Raw genomic sequence first — 25,618 nt, forward strand, 5'->3', positions numbered from 1 at the left:
GCTTTCACTTTTTGAAATGCATCTGACCTGTTTCTTTGCTAGGTATTTGTTTTACAACATAACAACTGTTATTACTGCTGAGACAAACACAACATGGTGCCAAAAACGAAGCTGGATTTGCTGTTGATTTTGCATTTTTAAGCTCCAGCCTGTTTGCAGTCTGGATCATCACAAACCAATGAGATTTAACTTCTTGAGAAATGCTGGATTTACTTGAAAGAGCATCTTAGATATTAAGAGGCTGTTGGATGTGTTTTAGCATTGTCTGTAATGGCTAAAGTTTAAGAGCCTGGACTTTAGGTTAGACAGGACTGAGGAGTGTAGTGTTGCTGATGTGAATGGAGCCCAGGCATGGGCTGTGGAGCTGAGTGCACCACCACAGGTCTTACACATAGCCCACATAAGCTACCCCACAAAGAGCTGTCATGACATGAGTAAGCAGGGAGCAGGGGGTAGGATTGAGGTAGTGGGATTGGAGGAAGAATGGGACAACAGGCAACCCCTGATGTATGGCTGTAACCTGCAGGGGCGTCCTGGTGGGCTGCAGTCAGATAATAAGTAGTGATGTGGAGGGTGTGAGCAGAAGCAGTGATAAACTAAGCTTGACACCAAATACTGTCTTCAGGGAAAACTCATGCCAGCCCTGGCCTTGTTTACAGGTATTTAGGATAACTACTTCTCTGTTTACAGTTGGAAAACCCCCTTGCTTTGCCACCGACAACCTCTTTACTGCGATTCAGTGAAAAGTTCACCATAACAATGAGACCAACTCCAGCAGCCTTTTTCTGGGGTGTTTTTTGTTGCTTTATTTCCTCTGATATTGGAAATGTTTTTACAACATTTTATGCACAATTATAAAGCTCTTTGTAATTCGTTTTATGCCAGTGTTTAGCTGACTGTTATGGCCCAGGTATACTATTACAACGTGCAGGTAATTTTCTTCTGTCGTACCAATCCTTGAATGTGAAAATAAATTGAGCTTCTGCTGTCATTCCTGCAGGAAACTGAAATTTGTTATCTGTATACAGGAGCAGCTTCAGTGTTCATGAGGGAAAAAGATAGGTCAGGAAAAAGATGAAGGAAATTAATTTGAAAACTGAGATTCACTTTAGGTTTGTAATTTTTTTCCCCCCTGCAGTAATCTTCATTCCCTTGCTCTAAGTAATCTGCTCCATTAATTGAACGTGTGTGTTTTCAAATTAGCCTTTGGAATCACAGACTAGTTGAGTTCAGGGTAGTTTAAAGAAGAACTTTATGAGAGGCAGAGCTAGAGGTGTCACCAAATCAGATGCAAGATATTATTATAAATCGATCAAAACTTGGGCCAAGAATGTCCAAATCCAAAGTAGTCATTCCCCAAGCAGACCTCATCCTCAACATTAGCCTAAGCCAAGTTGGCCATGTCCACAGATTGTTAGCATGCTAGAAAATGCTTTTAGGAACAGACCATCTCTGAACAAGCTCCACTATCTTATAAGGAAGAAGAGAGGAACTTCCTCACTAAAAGAATGATCAAGAGGTAGGCCTGTTTTACCACATTACTAATGGGAATGATAAAAACGATCCTGCATGGTGTTCAGAAAGCATTCCCTCAGTCAAAATAGTGTGCTACTTTCCTTCAACAAAGCTCTTAGGTTCCTTCAGACCCTGCCCCCTCTAGAGAGCTGAGCTGTGCCATGTGTCTGTTGCCAAGCACTTCCACTCCCCATGCTCTGTGGAACTGAGGATGCTAGCTCTATACAGTAGCCTCTTTATACATTGAAGGGCTTATTTTTGGAAAGCTGTGCTTGTGGAGCAGTGCTGAGTATTGCTTGACAAGTAAGATGCCAGGATGCTGTGGCATACAAATTGCTGTTTGTACCAGCTCCTGATTGTTTCATTGACCTGTAGAGTGGTCTGATCCTGACTGAAGTGTTGTGTGTTCTCAGCAGCAATGTGTTTGCCTGACTGTGTTTTCCAGAGCCCTTAGACTGCCCATTCAGATCTCATAGTGTGGGCCAAGCAGCTTCCTTCTGAGCCTTTGCAAGGATCATTGTGAATCTGACTGTTTGACACATGACTGAGACCCCTCTGCTTCTGAGTGGTGGCCTTCTAGTTTGCAGACAGTATCTGAAGCAGTGGATCATTTTCTAGTTCTCTAAACCAATCTTGCTGCTGCAGCCCTTCATTTACATTAATGCTGACATTTACCTGAGCCATTCTTTTACTCTAATCCAGCAGAAAAGAAGTTCAACAGAAAAGTATTCTGCCACATAAGTAGCATCTCTACTACCTTTCACATCTGTCACCACTACTGTTTAGCTTGTGTCTGCACTCCCATCTTTCTTCTTCTTCCTGTATGAAAACATTATTTGCTTGCTGTAAGGTACAAGTCATACTGGAGGCTCTCCAGAGGAAATCACATGGAATTTCTTCACCTTGCCTTTAATGACTATAAACTGCAGTTGTGGGGCTTTTTTTTTGTTTGATTGTTTGTTTTGTGTTTTTTGTTTTGTTTGTTTATGTCTGCCTGTGCATGCAGATGTGTTCAGCTGATTTTGGTTATGTATTTATGCTTCTGTGTCCTCAGATCTCTCAGTACATCAAAATTGCCTCTGTTTGCACTGCCCATTTTAAATTTCACCTTCTTGTTAACCTCAAATGTAGTTTGATGCTAGAAAGATACAAAAGAAGGCAAATTTTTAATAAATGAAAAGTTCAGCTGTTCAGAGTGAGGGCAAGAGCTACTGCATTTTGGTTTGGTTATTCTATACAAGCTCAGAACATATTTTAGAACAACTGCCATATTTTGCAAGCATGGGGCAATAACATACAAATATGCCACTGACACCTGAAGATTTAGGATCATAGTATTCAAGGCTGTTACACTTTAGGGATTTGAGTAGTTTGTGTCATGCCTGCTGCTGAAATAAAAGCATGTTACACCTATGCAATTTCATCACCTTGTCATTTAGACTGGACCATAACATAGCCTGAGATGATGCAGGCAGGGGAAATACAGCATACCACTCATTTCACTAACTCACATGCTACACACTGAAAAATGTTGTTACTCCTGTTGAATAACCCTGTCAGGCCCATTTCTCTTAAGGCTTCACAGTTTAGTCTCTGGTAGTTGCTGGTGATGTTGAAAATGATGAAGAGAGATGAGAATACTTTAGGAGCTAAACTGTGAGAGTCTCTTTGTCCTCTCCCAATCTGTTTCCAGAGTCGCTTTCACTCACACATGGTGTTGTAAGGCAATTAATATGAATTGAGTTTATTCATTTTGCTCATCCCAGAAGTATGAAGTTTCATGCATGTATGCCAAATTTATTGTCTCCTGCTGTAGTGCTGTTTACCCATGTTTGGAAGTTTCAGAGAGCTCAGCAGATACAGTTTTTCCATTGCACAATGGAACAGGCACAATGTAAGAACAATGTTGTTACCTGCCATAAGGAGAATATTTTACCTGTGTCTCACTGCAATATCTTTCTTAGTTTGAAGAGCTCAAGTCCCTCAGGGAGTGTTACAAATCCATGTCATGTCCCTTTGTGCTAGATTTTTGTATTTCTATCTCTGATTTAGTAGACAGATGTGGAAAAGCATACAAAGCCAGATAACTCCCTAGTAACTACACAGCTGCAGATGTTGAAGAGAGCAAATTATTCTGGCTAAGGTCAGTATTAATTTATGCTCAAAACTTTCCTTCCACACATGCCATTTTTTGATGGTTTAATATATCTTACTGTTATTTTGGGCTGATCCCTCCCACACTGATCAAACTGCTTCCCCATCTGTGGCCTCTTCTAGCATGACATTGTCAAGCATTCAGATCCCACTTTTTTTGCTTTTCCTGGGCAAGGGGATTAGTCTTAATTCACACGCAAAAGCAACAGTAGGTTAAAAAAGTCTCAAGACAGCAGAATTTCAAGGCTTTAGGATACCTTACACCTATGAGTGTCTGCAAGAACAGTTTCTTCTCTACCTTCATCTTGTTATTTCTGCTTAGAAGGGCAATACAATCAACAGAAAATATACTAGTTTGCTCCTGTCACCGGCCAAATTCTGTATGTTCATGTCTTTTTCCCCCATCCCTGGAAACATTCCAGGTCACATTGGACAGGGCTCTGAGCTACTCAGTCTTGTTAAAGATGACCCTACTCACTGCCAGGGAAGTTGGACTAGATGACTTTTAAAGGTCCCTTCTGACCCAAACCAGCCTGTGATTCTATGACTTGTGTCACAACACACAGTATTGTGGTGTTCATGTCTGATTTGGGAAATGGCTGTTTTACTTCTGCTGCTCACCAATATTGCCTGAGGTTTTCCTCTGTATGCACAAAAGTTCAGTGTTTCTGTATAAGGCAGTGCAAGAGGAGGGTTTTTTTTGTCCTTGTAGCTACTTGCACTGGGAATTAAAAAGTCACAGGAACAATGTATGGTCTCAGGAAAATACACAAAATACAGAAAACCAAAGTGCACAAAACCTCTTTTGAAATAAAAAATTTCACTCCTGAGAAGGCAGTAAGTTACCCTAAGACAAGATAGCATAGCTCTAGAATAGAGACCCAGCAAGTCTGAAGGATCTCATCTCTATAAAACTCACTGGAACAATTCCTATTGATTCCTGCTGAATTAGAGTCAAGTCTTAAGAAAGATCAACTTTAGCTTAGTTAGCTTAACCTTTAAGTATTCCCTTGATAGAAAGATGTCATGTGGTGTTGAGCAAATAGTAAATACAAGATGCTTAAGTGAAAATGGCTTGGATAACAATGATGCTCTTGCTCTTCCTGCCTTTTAGACCAGTGACTTAGCCAAAGCATGTCATGGTTCCCTCTCAGCTAACATGCCTGTGTTCCTCTCCCTGCAGTGACAAAGCATACATCCAGGAGACTGGGAATATTCTGGATGCTCAAGTTAAGGTATGGTGACTGTGATCTTTGGCTACAATAAACTAGCAAGGTAACTGAGTGGGTTTAGTATGGTTACAGCCTATTGCATTCTTTGACCTTTGTGTTGAAACTAATATTTGTGTTGTTAGATACACTTTTAAGACACTCCCTAGGTCCTCCTCATTTTTTTAGCATGTATCTGTTATTTATGCCAGTGGCTGCATTCTGTTCTTAGAGATGTTTGTCAATATACACTGCTCCTTAAAATCACTCTTATTTATTGCCTGCAGCCTACATGTAACACCCATTGCTAGCAATTTACAGATGATCTCTTGTAATTGCTGCCAAAATTCCAGGAAGGCTTCAGGATGGTCCCCTTTACTTGTTGGATGCAATGCTTAACGCTGAGCCTATTTCATAAATGCTTTCATGTTTTTTCAGCTGTGCACCTGCTTTGGAAAGAAATCTGAAGCGCAGCCTGATGTTGCCTTCACAAGACAGAGCATGCTAACCCCAGGCACAGTATCTCACTAGGTGAGCAGAGGCAGCAGCAGAAATTCCAGTTCCCATGTTTTGTAGATGTCAGATCTTAAGCTGCAGCTCTCCAGAACTAAACTGCAGTGTGCCATGGATCTCATGCCAGAATTAAGGTTGCCTGTTCATAGTATAGACATGCCTTTCATGTTTGAAATTATGTCTAAGGAAGAACCAGAGATAAGACAGATGTTGGCAAAGGGAGAGAGGAGAAGGGAATTTCTACATTTATTAGTCATGTTATTGAAGAAAGAGGAAAGATTTTATCATGTCTGTCTTGCTGAAAGCAAGGCTCTGGGTTCACAACATCTGCTGGTAACAGTGCAGAACTGAGTCTGCTTTCATACATGCTAATGCTAGGATGCTAACATCCCTTTCCCGGCAATAAAGAGGAAGAAAGTTTTGTCCTCAAGCTGTTTGCAGTGTGTATGTCACAGTGTCTGTGGCCAGCAGGTGACAATTAAGGTGACATTAGTTCTAACCCTTAATAAAGTCTGTGTGGGGAACACAGGGCTAATGTGAACAGCGGTAGGAGGAGAGCTGTGCAATGCCCCATGAAAGGACTTGAACAACTCCTAGCCACTCACTGCTTGGTCAATGTGTACCTGCTGATGAAAGTGCTTATCATGAATGAAATAGACTACTGCTCTGGCCAGCCCTTTCATGGAAAGAACCCTGATTTATTAACTAATGGGGTTTGTTGTTTTCACTAGTAAGAGGAGCATGGTCCCTTTAAAAGCCTTGGCCTCCTTTTCTAAATGTTGTTGCCGGGCTGTGCCCCACCCATGCATAAGCAGCACCTGCATACCTGCAGGGTACTGTCTTCTTGATAGCTCTGTACCTCAACAGGACACGGTGGTGGAGTGGTCTGGATGAGTGATGTTTAGCCATCCATTTTATTACTGTAAGGACATTGATCTAACATTTGCCAGATCCCCAGTGATGATGAGGGGGAATCTGGGTCCCCCAGCGCAAGAATGACATGGACCTGCTGGAGCGGATCCAGAGAAAGACCACAAATACAGTCTGAGGGCTGGAGTACATCTCCTGTGAAGACAGGCTGAAAGAACTGGGGCTGTTCAGCCTGGAGAAGAGGAGGTGCTGGGGAGACCCACCTCTGAAGGGGACCTACAGGAAGGCTGGGGAGGGACTGCTGAGAAGGGCTTGTAGTGATAGGATGAGGGGCAATAGTTTTAAGCTGGGACAGGGTAGATTTAGATTGGACATTAGGAAGAAGTCGTTTACAATGAGAGTGGTAAAATACTGGAACAGGTTGCAATCTGTGAATCTGAATAACCCACTGTGCTTCTGATACCCTTTCTGTACCATTTGTGTTACTGGTTGGATGGGTTTTAGAAGGAGAAATAAACAACCCCCCCTCCAAGGCACACTCAAATGGCAAATCCTAGGAAGAGGAATACAAAGCAGTTCTGGGTAGCTGATGCTGTGGAAGGTGTAAATGAGTTTTCTCAGCACACTGACAGTGTTTCAGAGCTGCTTCTCAGTGCTGACTGACTGTTTATGACATGTGTTAAGCTGAACTGGGGGTCTGTGCAATTGCTTTGGATAAAACAATGTCTAACTTGTCCAGGAAGTCTAAGGTAGCCTGATGGATTTTAAGGAGGAGTGAGGCATTTGGGAGTGATACAACATTCAAGGCTTCCAGAAATCTTTCTTCACCAAGCTGTATATATGTATATCACTAAGAAAAAGTAGTTAACTTGCAGAGGGTAATGTTCTTCCCCTTACACATGCTGATGAAGTTCTACATGCACCCAGACTGCTCAGAGCAGTGAGTTTTCATTTTTAGCCATTTCTGTTTCTCACCAGTTGTGTGGAAGGGGTGCAAGCAGATCATTATTGCTGCACTCTTGGTACCTGCTTCTGCTGACATCCACCAGATCCAGCACCCTTAACACACAGGCTGTGTATTGTGAGATTAAGGTCACATCTTCCTTGTTCAGTGGAGGAGTAGGGGACTCAAAGCAGTTGCATTTTCAAGTTTTTACACACTTCAAAATGTAAAAGGAATAAATAAGATTCTCCTTTGAAATGATTCATGAGTTCTTCATTATGTGGGAAGGAGGGAGAGACCAGAACGTCATGAAACCAGGGAGGTAAATACACAGAGGAGAAAAATAATCATGGAGTATAGGCACAAGGTAAGCTGCAGAAAGAGGCAAAGGAGAAACAAATGTAAGGCTTGCTGTGTTAGGACAGCAGGAGGCAGGGAGATGGTTGGCAGAGGAAAAATGAAGGCATGTTCATGCCCACCAGAAAGAGCTGCACAAATAACCAGCTGGGAAGAAGCTGCTCTTCCCATGCTTTGCCGGATCAAAGAGCCTGTATGTTTGTAGAGTGTATAACACAATGCAGTTCCAGTCTTCATTGCTGTTAAAAGATAGTGCAGACACAATCAAAAATCATCATATACAGGCCCCAGTAGGAAAGACAAGACAAGGCTTGGCAAACCACTGGCTGACCCAGTCTGTCCCTCCTTATTTTGTTCCCGGTTGTTCATCTTAGAGCTAATTAGTGGCACATTGTAGAACTGAGGTAATTTAGAATTAGGCCTCTTTGCCTCTTCTCCAGCTCATTTGAAAACCAACCAGAGTGTTTTGGTGTGTTTCCTTTTTGCAGACAATGCCACTGTATTCAGCTCCCCCCCACACCTTGCCCTTTATTTTGGCTTTTGCACATGGTCACTGCCATAGAAGGGCTTCCTTTCAATGCAAAGCAATGGCTGGAGATTTTGCAGTGTAGGCACGCTGCTCTTCTTGCTTGGAGGAAGTGGGAGCAGTATGCAGATTTTGCCCCACATGCTTCACATCAAAAAGACCTCAGCTGTGTGTAGACTGAGAACTGAGCTGCACTGGAGGAAATTTCAGGGATGACAGACAGCTCTGGAGAATCAATCAGCTTTAAAGAGAAACACACAGCATTTAGCTGGCTCCGCACCGATAACAAGCATTTACAATCACTAGATCATGACAACTGCACCATGCAGGGATAATTGTCTGTTATAAATGGCACTGTAGTAAGGAGGAGACCAGTGATCTGTCTTTAACATGATTATGCACCACAAATCAACGATAAGGCAAGCATTGCTTCTCTGATTCACTTTGGTCAAAGATGAATGACCATGAGGCAAAGAAAAACAAAATTCAAAACAAAGCACCCAATATGTGGATGCTTTTCAGCCCTAAAACAAAATATCAAGAAATTAATTCTTTTGTAGTCTGATAGACTGATACATCTGAGTAATACAATCATAGAGAGAATCCATTTTGGCCTTAGCATTCACTCTGCAGCATCCTGCACCACACAGCATGCAGGAGGTGTTATGCTGTGAAGGAGACAGGAGAGCAGAGTCCTGACCACCCATCATTACCAGAATCCTCATGAGCACATTCCTCTTTAGCCAGTGGTGTCATTTTTGGTGGCCTGGCTAAATTCAATTTGCTTAGTTATATTCTGACTACTTGATTTCCCAAGAAGCATAATTGCCATAGTTTTTAATCATTTGGAGATAAAACTCTGCATGTTTTGGGGGTTTTTTTTGGGGCATGATAGTCACACATAAAATTCTACATATCTGCTGTGTTTTGCAGGCAAAGAAAAAGATAAAAGGTTTGACTCAAGGAGCTTAAAATCAACATAAGGATGAAACTGCATTAGAACAGCAACTGGGGAAATCACTTAAGGTAAGTGGGAGTGTGAATGGATGGGAAATGTGAATGTAAAGGAAAAAAATGCATCTGCAAAGTAATGGATTATAAAATTTGCTTTATTTTGCATGTGCTTTGCTAGAAAGTTCTCATGATATTTGCAGTATTAAATGAATTTAAATTTCTTGCTCTTGGTGTCCTAGCATTGAAAAGCTTTAAAATGGGATTTTGCAGAGAGAGGGCTAGCAGGTTGCACCAGGATCACAGAATCTCCATTTTATGCTGCCATGTCCACAAGCAAAGACAAGAATGATTTATTTAATTAATCACAAGGCATGACTGTGATTTCATTTCTCATCTGAAATGTGGTTCCAGCAGTACAGTGCCCCTTCTAAATGACAGACTAGGGACTAGTCTTGGGTATCTCAGACATCTGGGAATTTAGCTGAAAACTGGGACAGTGCCTTAGCAGTTTTGTCAGCTGAATCCTAAATCCAAATCCTAAACTGTTCCTTGCAGTATCTATGTTTTCCCCAGAGTGTGTCTCATCTGAACGCCGACCAAGCCTGACCTATTTCACTCAAGATCTGATGAGATCACAGTGCAAGCCTGTCTAACAGCAGACCATAAATTGTTGTAATCCTCCATCTGGTTGCTCTCTGACAACAAAGTGTATGCTTTGCTTAACCACGGTGATATAGACTATCCGTGCTGTCTTCTAGGTGCTGAAAACCTCAGGCACATAAGCAGGGTGAGGTAGGTGTATGGAGTTCACACACTGCTTTGCAAAAGCTGGACCAACTGTGTGTTGACAGTAAGGCCACCTCCAGATCGCAGGCTCCCAGCTAGAGTAAGGCAGCACTGCTGTCTCTTGCTCTCTGCAGGTTCTGGGGCCTTCCACAGCCACATCCATACTGAATGATTGATCCTTGGCTGTAACAACGGTACTTTCAGACATCCAGATAAAATGCTTTACATGAAAACTGTTTGCTACCTAATTGTCTGAAGAAGCAAATGAGTCCCTTAATGTTGCTTTTCTTTTTCCTCCCCCATTTTTAAAGAGCCACTGACTGTGGTATTTATAAAACTCTCTGCCTGAGTGTTGGTAAACCATGTAGCCCTTTCCTTTCTTCCTGGCACTTCCAACTATAGAATCTCTGGATACAAGTAGCATGTTTTGGTCTTTTAAACTGTGTTATTAGTAGACTGAGACCATCACTTGTAATTCAGGTTGCCCAGTACTTCTGCATTCACACTATATTGATTTTATCTGTTTAGAACCTCATCAAACATTAATTATCCCCAGTGTGTGCTTCTGGCAGATAATGTGTAGAAAATGTCAGTGAAACAGCTCAAGTATTTCTGAAAACAGGATAAAAAATAACAAATTGATTTTCCAGGGATTAAAATGTTACAGAACTTACTTTTCTGGAGAGGCTCTAGTGCTCCTGGCCACTCAGGAAGAGAGATGAAATATGGCAGGGAAAGGAAATATGAATTTTGTGTCAAGAGATGAGCTATGAGCTGTAAGTTAGGCTCAGGTTTACAATTAAATATTGCAAAAACAGTTTTCATAGTGGCTAGGTGCAGCATGAACCTGGGGAGACAACAAAACCAGTAGCTGACCACTATTTGTTCACTGAATGAGATAGGGTCTTTGGGAAGGAGCATGCAAAGCAAACACTGAACTCAGACTATACCAGCAATACCAGTTTTGATCAGTGACAGCTTTTAGGTGTTTAACTTTTTTTCTTTCTTTTTCTTTTTCTGGGCAACTTTTACTTGCAGGGAGGATTTAGAGATGAGAGTTGTGTGGCAGTGTTGAAGGGATTGCTTTTGAAGCTGCTGCAACTTGTTTGCCCGAAATTTGACTAGTTTTGGTCAGGCAAGAAAATAGCAAATTTTAAAATGGGCCTAAATGCTTTTGTCATGTGGGCAACTTTTTTTCAACACTGTATGACTGTTTGAAGCCTACAAGGTTAATTCCTCCTGAAAGTGCAAATGGAAGCAAGTTCAGTACACGCACACTTATTGTCACCGCTGCCTGTTATTGAGAACTCACTAAGAAACCAGTGCCTTGGGATGACAAATTAAATACTGATTTGCTTACTCTCTAGAGTTCAGTTTCTTCTGCATCTTAAGCAGAGCAAAGAAAAACTCTGGAATTGGAGAATACAGAAAATAAAACAACATGGGAATGCAGCCATGCCCCGTGCTCAGGTATCGCCTTCTTTAAGGCAGCCAGGCACAACTCTGCCTTTTGAAGAATGAATGAATAGCTTCTGGTGGGATTCTTGTGATTCTTTGGCCTCTGTTGGCTCCTGAACAGTGGAAGGGCAACAAGTTTGGCGCTTTTTTTCACCATATAATGCAGTATCCAACAGCTGCCTTTTCTAATATGCAGTGATCACACTAGCCCTCTGAATTCCTCAGCTCTATCACACTTCCTTTTAGTCTTCTGTTACTCACCAGTGAGCCTGGCTCCTGTGCTTAGTGTAGTTATTCTAAAACCACGTTTGCAGTTGTGCTCATAACAAATGTATCTTTCCTCGGTTAAAAAAAGCTCACTGAGTCTACCACAGTTTCACAACCACTTTAAATTGGCTAAAGCCAATAACACTATCAAAAAGATAAGCTCACCCTTTCTCCCACCTCCCTCCTTTTACTGCACACAATCAGCACAAAGATTTGGACAACCACACAATGAACCAGATCAGGGAACTGATCCAAATTAAAAATGAGCTTGGCCCCTGAAACATTTGTTTTCCCCAGCCAGATCAGTTCCCGAGGCCTGTTGAGATCGCAGCTGCACCAACAACTGTGCCAGCACAAGGCGGATGGGTGACACAGGGTTAGGGATGAGCTGCTGCTGTGGAGGAGGAAGGGTGGGACTCTTCTACCACTCACTTATGTAGCCAAGAGTGACACTGAACTCCAACAATGGGCCTGAGGCTTGCACTAGTTTGGAACATGTGTAAAGAGGTTTCTAAATTAGTTAAGTACCATTTATATGGGGAATAAAAATGAGACAGGGTGCCTTTTTCTTTTACATTTTTAATCGTTATATAAAATGGCCTGAGCCTTTTTTCACAAAATATGAACAAAACATAGAGCTTAAAGGGATGAATTTTGATGCAATATACATGATTTTGTTGGTCTCCCAACTATTTAATATAGTTGCCTCCTCTTTGAGCATAAAGAAGGAAATAGAGCCCTGTACCCAGCTAGTTACCATGGTCTGCCCAGCCTTCATCCATTGCCACAGCCCAGTCCTACCCCAAGGCCTCTTTACCCCATGGGTGCTCATGCAACTGCCCACCCAAGGCTCTCCCCAGCCCTGCACAGCAAGCTGTGACACACAGCCACTTGCTGGGCAGCAGTCATTAGTGCACTGGTTGTAGAGCCAGTGCAACCAAGCCACCAAGCATTAAAGAGTTCAGGATTGCCAAACCACCTTTGATTTCTTTTCTCATAGAGTTATTAGCTTTAATTTTGTATTTGCCACCTGTCTGAATAAATTTTAATGTATCATGCTCTGGTGGTTTATGCAACAAGATGTAACTGGGACAAGGACTGTAAGAACTGGAAAACAGTAATTAAAATGGGAGATAAGATTAATCTTAGTGGTGTCTTCCAGGAAACCAGTACTGGAGCTAGGTTATTCCAGGTATGTAAATCTTTTTTTTTTCAGCACTGAGCAACTGAAGAGAAATTTAGTTTTAATAGAACCAATAATGTTTGGTCCATTATCTCTTGCTGAGGTGATAGCCAGGAGAAAGTGAAAATTACCTTCAAAAGCTTTTGTGTGGTTGCAGGCACAATCCAAAGGGACGGTTTTATCTTGTAGGAAGTAGGATACTGGTGCAGTACAGTGGGCAGGAATGCTGTGCTTCGTGGCAGCGTGTCATTAGCCGTCAGAGCAGAAAGCAATCTCCCTTCTTTACCAGCAATGTAATATTGCTGGAGCAAAGTCCTTAAGTCAGAGTCTATAGAGAAAACAACCAGAAAAGCAGAGAAGGGAGTGCCCTGCTTGGTGCTTTGTCTGGGTCCAAACCTTTTGGATTCATAACTTTTAAAAAGGATCTTGGCAGCCTTGGCTGGAAATTAATGAATTTTGATCTGAATGTCACCATCTCAAAGGAGAAAAAAATGAATGACTACTCAACCTAATCAAAAACCTTCTTTGGTATCTGCAGGTAGATTTATGGCAGAAGCCTTATTTAAAGCAACAGAGGGAAATACATGTAATAACCATGTAAAATGATCAGTTCTACATTTATTCTTTATAAATCCCACTTAATCATGCTGGGCCAGTTTAGGTAGAACTAAGAGTGAAGGGAATTCTTCATTCTGTTGCATATGAGTCAGGAAACTAAAGCAGGTCCCAAGTAGGCATTTGACTCAACAGGGACAAGCTGATGAAGGGCTCATTCTAGAAGATGGCCAGGCACACCAAAGCAGGAGCTTAGCCCTGTATTCAAGCTTCTGTATTCAAGGCCTTTCACAAATAAGTTCCAACATGAATCTTGTAACTCAAGGATGAGGACAGATCAACTTCTGGTATAAACCAGCTCACTTTGGCTTCTGTTGGGGGATGCAGAAATCACTTTTGTGAGGATGGCATCAGAATAGTTCCCCCACGCACCAGTCTCCTTAAACAACTCAAGGTACCACCAGCCTAATAATTCTGCATCCCTCACTGAAGTGCTGGTGGTGGCCCCCTCTGCTCAACCCCACTCAGTCAGGGCAGGTGCTTGGAGCTGCTAAGGATGCTGTGCTTCTGTTATTAGGCAGCAGGGGAGTTGGAAAGGAGACAGGTAGAAGGGAAGGAGAGCAGCTCCAACAGCCCCTTTACCCCAGCTATCCAAGCTGCCAGCAGAGCACTTGGCAGTGCAGGTGGGCAGTAAAGAGAGGGGACTGAAGAGCCACTGGGCCCTCTTTAATGGAAGAGGGTGTCAGGTGAGTAGCTCTGCTGCTGCTGTAATTTCCTGCCCTGTTTAGACTGCTTCTGGAGGCCACAGTTCAAGCAGTGCATGCCACTGTACCACTTCTACTGTGCTGTAGGAATGAACTAGCTCAAAGCCAAGTGCTTTCTTGACAGTGGAAATCGGCTACAAACTCAGTGTCACTGTGGCTAGACAGGTCTTTGTATCCAGTTGGGTTTGGAAAATGATAAGTAGCTATGAACAGTTACAATTGCCTCCTAAAAATACTCCTTACCTTCTCCCACATGCTGTCTCCTGCCTGAAGCATCTTTCCCAAACAGATTTGTGTAGTTGCTAAACAGCCTGTGGACCCTATTTTAATAATGCTGAGGTGGGAGGCTTGTTTAATACTTCATCTATTCAAAGAAGAAACAGACAAGCCACAAGGGATAGAGGTTGATAATTTTTACCAGCCAGTCCACGAAAAGAAGGAAATAATAAAATCAAGTATCCTCAGAAAGCTGTTTTTCTTCTTGACAGAACCGTCTCTTCTCTCTGAAAACAGTGTTGGTGTTTTCCCACACTAGGGCAACACTGTAATAACAAAAGAAAATTACTCCAGTGATTTTAATGCAAATAATATTTCATGTGTTTGACTCAATTTTATTATCCCTGAAACTCTACTTTCTGTCAGAAACCTGGTGTGCATAGAGGTGAAGCAAAGTTCCTGAGCTTGGAGCTAAATGGTCTTCAAGAGAGAGAAGCACTCTGTCTTCCTGGAACCTCTTAAGTAAGCCAGATGAAGCCTGGCTGAGGTTAACAGGACATACTGAATATAATCTGATTTTAGAAGACCAAAAGCTAATGGTAGTAGTATTAACAGTATGGGTAGTAGCATTTCTAAAATATTTGTTAATGTAATAGTACAAACTAGCAACATGATGAGTATCTTTCAGCACTCTGCCTCCTGATAAGCTGTTTCTGAGGCACAGATGGTAAAGGTGATTAGGCAGTATTTGGTGAGATGCTAAAAAGTGTCTACAAGATTAAAGTTTCCTTTGAGAACATTATTAGAAGTTTATCTGCTTAAGTTCCCCTACTCCATTAAAATTCAGGCTCACAGGCCTTATGACTGATGGTGTATTTGATTGTATACCTAATCTGATGAAAAGTCAGGCTCTTTACAGAAGGGATGCTGCTTCTTTTTCTTCATTGCCCCAGCCTCACAGCCTGTTTTCCTTGTGCTAGTGTGAATGATCATGTAGCTGCAAGGTGAAGAGAGAAAAACGTAGATTTCTGTCACTTCTTGAGGTAGCACAGTTTCAGCACAGTGCAGAAGAGTTGTAGGAGTAGCATCAGATACCCAGGTGTACGTGCCCCTTGGCTCTCCTTTCTTCAGTTTCCTCTTGTGTCATGGTTTAACCCCAGCCAGCAACTAAGCAGGACATCATGTTCATCAGAAAAGCTAGGCAGATGCTAATGATGGTATATTAGGGTAATTAGGTTATATTAAAAGTAGCTGATGGAGTTAGAAGCGGTGAATGTACAAGTGAGACAGTGCTGATACTACTCACACACAGAGTAATGGGTTTGGAGAGTTAGCTCTGAACTGAAGATCCTAAAGCAGGCAGCAGACTTGAAGTTTCGACTTGGCTGCATACCCGAATAGCCCAGCCAGGGCAGCCTCATGGCAGACTTGACCATGGCACACTGTTTCTGCTTGCCCTCTGGTCTTCTCACACAAATGATCTGTCTGAAGCCAGTTCTAGCCAGCTCTCTCCAGAACAACCATCCTGGTTATTAAACATCAGCAGAAGGCCACACTAGGCTGTTTTATAGCCCTTTTTAGGTAAAGGAGCATATTAATGTGATCCTCCCCAAGCCTCAACATAAGCAGAAAATAATTGAATTCTCTCACGCCAAAGCAAACCAACCAGTCACCCCTAACAGCAACAAAAGCAGTAAAACGTGGTGCTAACAAGACACCTGACAAACTGCAGTGCTTCCCTAATTATCTTCTTGTCACATCTGTTTAGTGTGAATCATGCACTGGATACTCCAGCAATGAGGATCCAGCGGATGGAGCTTGCCACCTGACCCAGTCCTGCCAAGTCAGCCTTTCAGAGCAGGGCAGAGCAGAGCTCAGGGTAAGGTATTCTCCATGTAATTTTCTCCATGTAATTCTCTCTCCAAGATTGCCAAGCTCATGGGGCAGATACTACTGCTGCATCCACTGTTTCTGAACCAGGACACCTGGCCCTGATTTATGCACTACCACAGTACACAACAGTAACATGTTTCTTCTGTATCTTCACTGCAAATATCTTCACTACACAAAGTTTAAAGACACTGTAGTTTGTCTTGAGATAAACCTTTACCAGTTATATCTGCAGCCCAGTGCTGCACTGTATTTGTTTATGACTGCACATAAGTAAAGTTTACTTGCTGTGTACAGTACAACCACAAAATACCAGTTAAAGCTGATTATGAGAGTTCACTCATCTTGAGGTTCAAAAGCAGGAAAATACTGATTTTATTCCAGGTTTCCCCCATCAATATCATGGCATCATTCTGTATAGGATAGTACAGCAAAGAGCTACAAAGATGATAGGAGACTAGAACATCTTTCTTATGAAGAAAGGCTTGAGTGACTTAGGGCTTTTTAGCCTAAAGAAGACTGGGGGCATTTTCCCAATGCTTAAAGGGTGAGTGTCAGGAGAATGGGGCAAATCTTTTTTTCAGTGGTGCCCAGGGACAGGACAAGAGGTAAAGGTCACAAACTTGAACATAGGAAGTTCCATCTAAACACATGGAGGAGCTTTCTGTTCAAGATGATAATGCACTGGAACAGGCTGCCCTGAGAGGTGGTGAAGTCTCTGTCTCCCTAGCATGCCTGAATGCCTTCCTCTGTAACCTGTTCTGGGTAAACCTGTGTTAGCAGTGGGGTTAAACTAGACCATCTCCAGAGGTCTCTTCCACCCCCTATCATTCTGTGATTCTCTGAGCTCATCACTATGCTTCTGTTGTAGCATGCCACCTAACAGCATAGGACAATGTGTGTGTTTGTAATCCATGTAATATTTACATGACAATGATGAATTTTAGATTGTGAAGTCAGGAAGAAGTGCTGATCACCTCACAACCATAAAACTGGGTATTTTTTACTGCTGTTGTCATGCTGTTTCTGAGATCTTGGGCAAGCCAGGTCTGAGTCTTCAGACTTGAATGCCCCTGGGTGGGCAGGTAGTTCCTGTTCATCCAGGAAAACTTCACTTCTCTGAGCCTCAGTTTTGATGGGTTTTAAAATGAGCATAACACCATACCTAGGACACCATATACACCTGAAAATTTACTGGCATAAGTACAGAGATGTAATGATGCCAGTATAGGTGTATCATAATATTTTGCCATGTAGAAACTCCTTGCACTTCTTACTTCATATCTCCTTCCAGGAATGATGACTGGGTAAACGCCAAAGTATCTGTTAAGAATTGGTTTCAGTTCAATTCTACGCTCATCTGAGAGCTATAAGGAACCCTGTAAACATGGTTCCTGTAAACACAGTAGGCAAGGGTCTTACAGTGCCTCCAGTGGGCTATGAGAGTTCAGACAGAGCCACTTTCCATCAGAGCCTTCCAGATTCGGAGAGTTCAGGTTCACTTCAGAGGTGTGACTTCATTACTATATATCTGATTGCACAAGAAGCCTCATGCACTTTAATAGATTTACCAGCATCAATTAGGAGTAACTGCAACGGCACCTATGGCCAGGATCAGGCCCGCAGGTAGAGCACCTGGGGATAAAGAGTGGTCTGTTTTGGGGAGGTATTGCAGCAATGACTTCAGCACAAGAACAGACTAAGGCGGGGGCTGAATCAGCCGTAGGCAAGAGGTAGGATCAAACCCAGTTCAATCAGAACGCTGCAGGAATGAACTTTCATTGTGAATCTCACGCATTCAAGCCGCAGCAACCGGAGCTTCTCACACCGCTCCTTTCAGATCCCCCCCGGCAGCCGCGGCCGAGGCTCCGGGACGGGCTTTCGGGGTAAATGCAGCCCGGCGCCCGGGCGCGCTGGCGGGGCGCGGCGGGGGCGGTAATTTGGAGAGGATCCCTTGGCGGGCCCGTGTGTGTCGGTGAGCAGCAACAGCGGCAGCGGCAGCGCTGGCAGCGGGGCGAGCGGCGGCTGGGCGGCTCCGACTGCCTGACGCCAGCCAGACCAGATCAATCCAGGCGCGGAGGCAACGCCAGCGCGGGGCTCCCCCTCCTCACCGCGCCTGCCCCGGCCCCCTCACCGCCCGGCAGCCGGTAACAACTTCGCGTCCCCTCGCCTCTCCCCGCCGTGCCTGCGCCGCCCTCCTCCTCCCTCTTTCCTTCCTCCCTCTCGGCAGCCCCGGGTGGTCCCCGGCTCCGGGGCAGGGTGCGGGTAGCCGAGCCGCGCTCCTCCTCTCCTCCGCGGCATGATGGCGGCGTCCCTCCGGCAGCCCGGCGGAGACTCGGGGCCGCTTCCCCGCCCGCCGCTCCCGGCTGGAAGTTTGTGGGTAGGTGCCGCGTCGGGCCCGGCGGGAGGGAGGGAGAACTGTTCCCTGCCGGGAAGCCGTCTTCCTCCTCCTGCTTCTCCTCGGCGAGCACCGTGCCGGTGCCGCGGGGCTCTGCTGCAGCCGCCGCCCGGCCCCATTGTGCGCTCCGCGGGGGGACGCGGTGGAGCCCCGGCCAGACCGGGCAAGCACCCTCCTTTGTTTTTGTGGGGGTGAAAAAGTCTTTCGCCTTTTCCCTCGGTTCTTCCCTAGCCCTCTCCGTTTAATATTTGGGGCTTTCCCCACGCTTCCTTTCTTCCCGCAGCCCCCTTCCTCTCCTTCCCGCTGCCTCCCCCATCTCTCTCCCCCCCCCTTCCCCCCCCCCCCCCCCCCCCCCCTTTCTTTAATGACAAATCTGTGCTTAGAGGTCAAGAAAAGTTCACTTAATCTTTTTTTTTCCTTGTCCTTGTTAAAAGGTTTGGATGCATGAGATTTTCCCCTCCTCAGTGTAATTTCTTCTTAATCTCGGGCTCTGCAGCCAAATAATCTTATCCTCAATATAGATCTTTAAAGCTTATTAAAATTTACCGGTGTGGAAATATTCAGTCATGCATTTGAAGGATCTGGGCCAAATCCTGAGGGGTTTTTTTTTATATAAACTGAAGTCAGTGGGAGTTCTGACTGGGGAAGGGTTGCTGTGCTTGCTCTTTTGTTAGTAGATCACTCTGAAGAAGATATGTGGTCTGACCTTACAGTTTGCTTTTATGTTATCTGAATAATTAAAACTTATTCTGATCAATAATCATTATTGTGGTGTATTTTAGGAAAAAACGATGCTCAGTGCGTGTAAAAAGGTGATAGTTTTATTTGGGGAAGGAGGAGTGTTGTTAGATCCAGGTGGGGAGGAGTGTAGATGTGTGTTTTAGATACAAGCAAATGGAAAAGATCATTGCGTGAAGCATGACAGTGCTTAATGGATGTCAGCGTTTAAAGGTACCACATCTGAAACTGACATGTTTAGGAAAAACTGTATTTCAAACATGTCATAACTGATAGTTCAGATAGTTTTTGCATGCAGGGAAGACAGAGAACTTTACACCCCACCCCCTCCCCCGCCCCCAGTAGTTATATGTGTTTTTAAGCAGCATTCAAAAATGAGAGTGAAAACTGAAGCTAACCCAGCCCAAAGTGACCACTTTTCTTCACAGGCATGTATCTTAGTTCTGCTGGTCTTCATCTGGCTAACTGTCTGTACTTTGTCCTGTCAAACAATAGGAGCAAATCATGTGAGGGAACCTGAGGTGTTAATGTTGACTTCATTTTTTTTCTTTTGCTTGTCAGTAATTACTCCGATGAATTATGGGAGATGAGTTTGTTAGTCACAACTGATTAATACTCATTTTATTTTTCCATTGAATCAGAGAGAAGTGCTGGGAAGTTTTTTTCAGAGGTTCTGATTGGATTTCAGTGCATGTTTTGACTGCTCACTGCACTGTGACTGGAGGAGCATCAATATGAAAGTGAAGGATGTCTAGACCGTTTTTGAAGTTCTTGCTCTGGTCTTAGGAATGGAATTTACAGTTTACTTCAGACTGAGTAGGCTGTTGAGAGAATTTTCCCTTGATTTGGGTGATGCAGAAGCCTTTCACAGCTACCAGAGAGGATCAGTTCAAGGCGTGATCAGGTTACCCTAAGGGCAGGGATTTGTCCTTGCTTTGGTTTTTGACCCCAGCAATCATTGGGTATGTAATCAAATACAATTTTTTCCTATTCAGTCCTGTTCAGCTTGCCTTTTGGTGTACCCTTGAAGGTGTGATGATCCCATACATTTGAGAAGAGTGACTGAATAGACAGCTGGAGATCTTTCTGTTTCTGTACAAATATTAACTTCCAAATCAAACGTTTGAAAGCTAATGAGCTTAGTATTTACTTTTTACCTCTGAACACAAAGTGAAGAGTTGAACTTAAAGAAAGCAATACAAAGGTTAATAGAAGTGCTACTTGTGTTTCTGAACACTGGGAAATTGATTAAATCATGAGTTTCTTCACTTGGTATAAAAATTTAAGTGTAAAAATATGAAGGGGTTGTGACTTCTTGCTTTTATCTTGAAACATGAATGCACTGCATAGTACAAGTAGCCAGTGTTCTGCTCTATGAAGCCCAAGTTATGTGCGTAAAATAAAAGCTCATTTGAAGTAGCCTTGCAAGCCTAATGGAGGCATCATCTCAGCTTTATAAATAATGTAAGTTGTGTATAATGTGGAGTCCCCAGAGACTGCAGAGAAAGCATCATTACCAGCCTTTTCAACCTGCTGGAGATCTTAAATTGATTTACAGCACTGAACTGGTGCAAAATGATACATCAGGATGACACAGGGTCAACCTGTAAAAGTCTATGATGTGAGCCTGTTAGTTCAGTCATCATAATTAAACCATATTATGAGGGCAGCGAAGCAAGTGTCTGTGACATGTCCCATTGTGCTTCAGTTATGGGTGGTTTAAGAACCAAATAAAGAGAGCACCGTGATTACTATTTAAGTTATGCAAAGAGTAGTTGAAATTTAAAACTTGTGGCCTTGAAGAATAAATTCTGAGCCAATTTAGGTTGACTCTTTATCTCTTTCTATCAGTCATTAGCAACTGAAATAGATGAAGGCATATGCAGCTCGGAGGTGCATGTGTATGTGGAGGTGGTTGTGAGTGAATATCTCTGAATTTTATGTAGCCTTTCTCAAGCCTCAAAATCGGCTAGACTTCACCTGCAGACTGTGCAAGCAGACCTCAAAGGGGCAAACAAGCTAATTGTTTGGGCTTGCTTTTCTTTCCCTTAGTATTTTTATCCTACTGAAGTCTGTAACTGTCTGTTGAAATACTCCTGCAGTTCTGAGTTCTTGTATAAGACAGAGGTTCTGAGTCATATCTTGAACTGTACGTCCAAACTTACTTTAGAACAGAGACTGTAATTTTGAATATAGGTTGGCATGGGTCACTCTCCTTCTCTTAGGGAAGGCAGCTGTGGCTTCAGGTTCATGTTTCTGCTTTAAGTAGCTTAGAAAGTAGCATGACACAGACAGTAAAATGTTTATTATATACTAAGCATCTTAGGTCTTGCTGTTTCTGCTGATAAAATCACTATGAAGTGTTCCAGGAAAATTGTGCCAAAACTCCTTTTTCTTCTTACTGCTAGTCAGCTTGCTGCTCAGTGCTTGGAGTTTTGCAGGTATTAGTGGTTGAACCAATTCCTCATACCTGAACTGGTGTGAACTCTGCAGTGCATCTCCTGAACTTCTCTCAGCCAAGAAAGAACATCTATTATTTTTAGTCACAAATGTAACTAAAAAAATAATTCTGAGTGATACAGGAGAGGCAGGGAAAATAAATGGTCACTAGATCTGTTAGTCTTCAGGTTCAGTGGCATCTCAGCAACACATGCTTTAGCTGAGGTGCTTTCTGAGTGGCAGATAAAAGAATTCAAGCTCACTTTTGGGTGCAAGTGTCTTATAAAAGGTGGATATGGAGCTCTCTTCTGTTGTGTCAGTGTAGATGAATAAATGAAACTACCTCATTGAAGAGAGCCATAAAAATCTGTGAAAACGAAAGTCAAGTTTCACAGATTGCCTTATGGTTAATTGGTTAATTCTACTAATGCTGCCTCTTCTTTTTTCTCATTTGGTTTTGTCTTTTAAATTTCTGGTTTAGGATTTTTAGGTTTTCTGGTTTAGGCTTTCAGAGTGGGGAAAGATCTGTGCTGCCTAGGAAAAATTCACTTGTTTCCCTCTAGTAGCTGCAGACTGGTATTCTTCCCCTGGCCTTTCTTCTATGTGTAGCAGTGTCTCAGAAAATCGAATGTATACAAGTCATAATAAGTTCCAAGAGGCTTACCTTTGAAGTTTACCCAACAGAAAATTCAAGTTGAAAACCTAGACATAAAATTGGCAAACCTGGCTTGAAATGCTTGTGACCTAAAGGCTCTTCTACACAGGTATCTTGCACTTTCCTAGCTATTTTGCCCAGGTTATGATGGCATAACTTCAGAACAGGGGATTTGTATTGTTACAGCACTGTTTCTTGCTTGGGATGGGAAAGTTATTTTAAACTGAGGGTTCTGAAATGAACAGAATTGTGTCTCTGCAGGCTGTTTTATAACTTATTTCCATTAGAATGTCTCTCTTCAAGATTGAAATAACCAGAGAAAATGTTAGATTGGGCCTTTTGTGATGGGCTTTCCAGAGAGTGGATTCAGGGGTGAGGAGAAGGACATGCTGGGTTGCTAATGGCTCCACAAAGATCCCTATCCTCCTCCTCCTGGGATGAATGTTAATTTGCATTACAGAAGCTTTTTGGGTTTGTGTGTATTTGGCTGTGAGGGCATCCTTGTGTTTTTTTGTTTTTTTTTTTCTTAACAGGATAGAGAAGCCAAACATTTCATAAAATAAACAGGCTCATTTCAAGGAATGTAAAGCATTTTCCAAGATGAGCCCAGAGCATACATCATCTCTCCCTGCTTCAGTTTTATGTCTGCATGTCTTGGCTTTGGAAGTGCCTCATAGTTGAATAAGAACAAAAACTGAGGACACCACTTCTAATTAGGCTTTGTGAGGGCAAGCATTCACTCCACTTAAAGCTGAGCTCTGCTGGTTTGTGTAGGTGGGTCCATTTTGTATTTGCCTGTTTATTTTTGGGAAGAAGGCAGAACACGTATCAGGTCCTGTGGTGCTGGGATTGCTATGGGTGAAGTGTGCAGCTGGTGTGACCAGAGTGCTGGCCCCTGATAGCAGTGCTCCGTGTGTGTCACAGCTGCTGATTTGAGTTGTCACTTGGCTACAAAGGTTTTCTGCAAGTCTCAGTTGCCTTACTCTGTTGTACTCGTCTTGGGAGATTGCATAAAAGTTGAGTTTAGATCAAGAGTTGAAACTTTTTTTTTCCCCTCTAGACTTGCCAGTGAAGGCAACCTGACCAGTACAGCTCTTCTGGACCTTTGCACAATTCATTCATTCTACCATAGCTCTGTAATTTTTCTGTATTATATGGGTGGGGTATCCACTTAGGAGAGTGATTCTGGGATTGATGTCGCTAGTCTTTCTCGCTTTGTTCTTCCCCTACCCTTTCCTTTGCACACACAGGCAAAATCTAGGGTACAAGGAGGAAAACAAAGTGTTTTCAAATGTGCCTTTGCATAAGCCTTTATAGTTGGGCACTGTTCAAAGCAGTATTATCCAAAGGCCACTGTTACGGTGACTTGGCGTGTAAGCAAATCATTAATGTGGTTCACCAGTGATTTCTGAAGCATTATTTAGTATTTCTGTGCTTATAAAATGAATGCTTTCCCCAGAATGGCAGCAAATGAGATGGTCTGAATAACTCAGTGTAGACAGTCTGAATGATAGCACTTTATGGTATTCAGAAGTATTTAACTTGCATTTATTTAACTTGGCATTAAAATGCCAATCCACGTCAGTGATCTATGATGTATCAATCCAGTGTTGGGTAACTTGGAAATATCCATTGAAGTGTGGTTGGTTTGGGTTTTTTTTTAACAATGCTGAAGTGATTATAGACAGAGTTATGAGAGATTTTGTTGTCTCCTTACTTCTGTCCCCAGCATGAGTGTGAGAATCATGTCTGCCTTCTAGCTTCTACTGATGGATCCTCTTTCAGTACTTGGGAGCATCCTCTTCATACAGATTTGTGCATGAATAGAAGTTGGATTTCAGGATTAACAGTGTTGCAGAGCTACTTCTACAAAAGTTGCAAGACTGACTTACATGTTTGAAAACTTGTTGGGGCAGATGAAAGCAAAAAAGCATGTGTGCACACTGAGCTAACACTTGACAGGTAGCAGGTCAGAATGTTTTCTGTGAATTCAGAGAATCCTTGGGGGCATGCAGGTGACCATAGGTGATCATACTTGTGCTTGCTTTTCCTTGCTTTGTTCAGTAGTGGGAATTAATATCTTGGCTTTCTGTATTTACATGAAAGACTGATTCACTGGGATATTTTTCTTGTAAATCATGTCAGACTTCTGATTTCAAGCATTGACAATAATAGCAGCATTCTATCTGACATAGTGTGATGAAACCAGGGCATGAAGCTGTTAAATATACCTTATTCTGATGTTGGTGTGTAGGTAGTGTTAGGCATAGGCATGCAGTATGAATGCCTAAAATAACAGTCACTGCTGTTGTAAGTTGCATTATTTGGATCAGATAAAGGTAGACTAAACCTTTATATAGTTGAGAAGAGCCTGTAAATTTATCAAGGTGTGTGTATGTAGTAACTATTTATATACAAATACTTCAATGCTTAAAAGCATAATGTCAGGTTTGGTTAAAGCTGAAGTAAATAACTGGAGAATCCCGTTGCAACAAGTTGTGGCTTCCACTTGAATGTGTTTCTAAGGGTGATAGGAGAAAGAAACATCTGCTGTTTGGTGAGATGCTGTTAATGAGTTGCATATTTGACTCCATTATACCAATATATTTCACCTTTGTATCTCTTACATTTCATTTTGATATTGACATGAGAGTAACTAAATGTCCTTGCTGACTGGAGAAGAGAAGGATCAGGGGTGACCTCATTGCCCTCTACAGCTACCTGAAAGGTGGTTGTAGACAGGAAGGGGTTGGTCTCTTCTCCCAGGCAACCAGCACCAGAACAAGGGGACACAGGCTCAAGCTGTGCCAGGGGAGGTTTAGACTCGAAGTGAGGAAAAAGTTCTTCACTGAGCGAGTCATTCGTCGTTGGAATGTGCTGCCCAGGGAGGTGGTGGAGTCACCGTCCCTGGAGGTGTTCAAGGGGAGATTGGACGTGGCACTTGGTGCCGTGGTCTAGTCATGAGGTCTGTTGGGACAGGTTGGACTTGATGATCCTTGGGGTCTCTTCCAACCTTAGTTATACTGTGATACTGTGATACTTATCTGTGTCTGACTAGTAAGAGCTGACATACTGAGCAACAAAGTATATGGCTTGTAACTAGCTGCCTTTCCTGAGGCAGTAGGGAGAAGGGTCTCAAATTTTCTCCATGAGAAATTTGGAAGTGAGAGAAAAAAAACTTGTGAGAGAGAAAAGGTGGAAGGTGGTGTGGAACTGACATCTCCTGCTC

At 42.9% G+C, this 25,618-nt stretch overlaps 1 protein-coding gene across 2 annotated transcripts in view; it reads left to right on the forward strand.

Moving 5' to 3' along the window:
* Positions 1-18,206: 18,206 nt before the first annotated feature.
* Positions 18,207-25,618, forward strand: part of SMAD1 (SMAD family member 1) — a 43,446-nt gene continuing 36,034 nt past the window's right edge. Inside the window, exon 1 of one of the 2 annotated variants that reach the window (XM_054172571.1) lies at positions 18,207-18,306. The gene's annotated coding sequence lies outside the window, so the exon portion shown is untranslated. Of the gene's footprint in view, positions 18,540-25,618 lie in introns of both variants that reach the window. The other variant, XM_054172572.1, reaches the window with a different exon arrangement.

The sequence above is a fragment of the Dryobates pubescens genome, chromosome 24, assembly GCF_014839835.1.
Source record: "Dryobates pubescens isolate bDryPub1 chromosome 24, bDryPub1.pri, whole genome shotgun sequence".
Lineage (NCBI taxonomy): Eukaryota > Metazoa > Chordata > Aves > Piciformes > Picidae > Dryobates > Dryobates pubescens.